Source organism: Cyprinus carpio, unplaced genomic scaffold (assembly GCF_018340385.1).
Source record: "Cyprinus carpio isolate SPL01 unplaced genomic scaffold, ASM1834038v1 S000006629, whole genome shotgun sequence".
Lineage (NCBI taxonomy): Eukaryota > Metazoa > Chordata > Actinopteri > Cypriniformes > Cyprinidae > Cyprinus > Cyprinus carpio.
The window spans coordinates 174,505-177,423 of record NW_024879261.1 but is presented as its reverse complement, the minus strand read 5'-3'; the positions used below and the strand labels follow the sequence as shown (position 1 = coordinate 177,423).

At 34.1% G+C, this 2,919-nt stretch overlaps 1 long non-coding RNA gene across 1 annotated transcript in view; it reads left to right on the top strand.

Annotated features, from left to right (window-relative positions):
• Positions 1-113: 113 nt before the first annotated feature.
• LOC122144284 overlaps positions 114-2,919 on the top strand; it is a 6,327-nt gene continuing 3,521 nt past the window's right edge. Inside the window, exon 1 of the long non-coding RNA XR_006159634.1 lies at positions 114-576. This is a non-coding gene — a long non-coding RNA (uncharacterized LOC122144284). The remainder of the gene's footprint in view (positions 577-2,919) is intronic.

Genomic DNA, 2,919 nt, shown 5'->3' with positions numbered 1-2,919 from the left:
TTTTTTTTTTTTTTTTTTTTTTTATCTTTTTTTCTTTTCAAAGCAAGTGTCACTTAGTTTGAAAATATGCCTTATGGCTTTGTTTTGCACTTTGCAGACGGTCCCTTCAGACGTGTATGAGCCGCCTGCGCAGAGATATGTGTTTTGAACAGTGAGGAGGAAGGCTAGTTTTAAGGAAAATTAGATTGTAGCTCGTTGTTGCCTACGTTACTTTGATAGAAAAGAGGTGTTATTTGTGTAGTAAGAACGTAACCCACGAGTTATTGATCCGGGAAATTCCAATCTTAATATGTTCTCTGAACCAACTATTAATATTGTTTTATAAAAATTAGTAGGCTGTTTGATTTCGTAATATTACAGTCGATTACTTTATTTTTGTGACTTTTATTAAGGATAACGTTGGACATTTTATTAATCTTTTTGAAAAAGTGTCTCTGGACTATTCCCTGTGTGACGCTACGTTAGTCTGGGCGTTGGTTAAAAAAAGTCGAAAGTGAAAGCTTTCACCAAGCCTGTTTAACATTTCTCGGACGGCTGTATTCTCACCTCTTTGGACAATGGAAGGGGATTTCCAATGTAAGTTTTTTTTTTTATGTTTTCGTTAAAGTGAACAACCTTGTAAGTAGCCTATGTGTTAGCTATTTATCAGAGGGTGGATTGAATACGGACAAAATGTATCAGTAATAGGGTATTTGGCCAAGTTGCACTCCTTTTATAATTAGTATTATTTTTATCGTAGGCAATTTATGTCGACGCGCAAAGTTGTTTCTCCCCATGCACCAACATAATCGGTCATGAAGGAAGTTTGACCAAAATACACCAAGTTGGATTATAGGCCCTACATTACAAAATCCATTATGGTGCTTTTGAAGTTAATGCTCTTTACACAATTATTTGGTGCGCCTAGGCAGGAAATCAGAGGCACCCCACCTTAAAAAAAATCTATAGTAATTTTTAGTAAATACTATAGATTACTATAGTGTTTTTAAACCATACTATAGTAAAGTGTATTTTATATTATAGTATTTACAACACTTTGTTAATGAATGCTACAGCATACTGTAGTATTAACTACTGTGAACTGTTAAACTGTAATACTGTAGAATACTTTAGTTTACACTAAACTGTAGTGTATTGTAGTATAATATACCCTAAAGTTGTAGAAAACTTAGTACAGTATTGGGTAAAGTAATTTGTAATTTTTTTATATTACTATAGTTGTTATATTACCACAGCAACTAAAGAATTACCACAGTACTTTACTGTAGTATGGTTCAAAAACACTATAAAATACTATAATATTTTTTTCATGTAGGCTGTTTCAGAAAGGATGTTAAGTGAAAACTCTGATGTTTGTTAACCCTGAAATGAGGCATTGTGAATTGTGAACCCCGAGAAATCAGGGTAAGTTGAGCCCATTTCTGAAAGACAGGTAACTTATGTTCAGAGTCAGTTACCATGGTAACTTGGAACCTAACCTGTGGTGCATTTCTCAAAAGCAACTATGGTTGCAAGTTCCATCGTTACCAATAGAGTTCAATGGAACTAACGACTATAGTTATCGAACGAGGCTTTTGGGAACCGCACCCCAGATCAGGAGCAGGTTCTCTTCAGTAAGAGTTTCTTTTGGTGTCCTCCCCCTTTTTAAAGCATAATCGATGTTTAAATTTCTCATTCATTCATTCACGCTGCAAAAAAGCTTTTCTTAGTGAGTTAAAAGTTCATTTTGCTTAAAACAAAATAAATAATCTTAATGCAAATGAAAAAAAAAGACTATTCTTCTTACTCCATTGGCAGATAATTTGCAAAATAGGAAAAATACACTTAAAAGACTAAATACATAGTCATTATTCTTATGTAGCAAATGCATCTTGATTGAAGAATCTTTAGATAGGCCTACTTTGATTGGAAACAAGAAAGAAAGAAAGAAAGAAAGAAAGAAAGAAAGAAAGAAAGAAAGAAAAGTAAGAAATGCTAAGTAAGTAAAGCATTTTTTTGCAGTGCAGGTACATTCATTCATTGCACATATTTTCATCATGCAGACACTGTGCAGATACTGTGAAACAGCATGTCCTTTTATACAGAATCCTGTAGATGAGGAGGCTGCATTAATTCGTAGGGAGTTACAGTTACATCGGGAGAGTATTATTCAGATTTTTTTTTTTTACATATCCACATGCATACACTCTTAAAAATTAAGGTGCTTCACGATGTCATAGAATAACCTTTTTGTCTAAATAGTTCCAGAAAGAAATTTTAACATCTGAAGAACCTTTCTGTTTCACAAAAGGTTCTTTGTGGCAAAAGAAGGTTCTTGAGATAATAAAAAAGTAAGAAAGAGATTGTTCTTTAAAGAACCTTTGACTGAATGACTTTTTGTGGAAATAATAATTCTTCTTCTATGGCAGTGGTTCTCAAACCTGTCCTGGATTACCCCCTGCCCTGCACATTTTGTATGTCTCCCTCAATTATCACACCAGATTCAACTCATCAGCTCATTAGTGGAGACTGCAAGACCTGAAGTGAGTGTGTCAGATATAGGGAGACATAAAAGACGTGCAGTGCTGGGGGTACTTCATGGAGAGGTTTGAAAAACCCTTTTCTATGGCATTGCTGTGAGGAACCTTTTAAGCACCTTTATTTTTAAGAGTGTATTTATATGAGCGGTACCATTTTTAAACGTTAGTTTTCTATATAACATCAGATATGCAGAACATATTAGTAAGGCCACTGTATGAAGAGCTCTGAAGTAGTGCCTCACTCTCAGGCTCTTTATAAATATTTGTGTAGTTTCCTAAACACAAACCCATAAAAAATAAAGCTATTACTGTATGGAATGGAAGGGTGACAGATGGAAGGGTAGTTTGAGATATATGCACATATTTATTTGAATATGTCAAATGTTTGTAAAGTCATGTA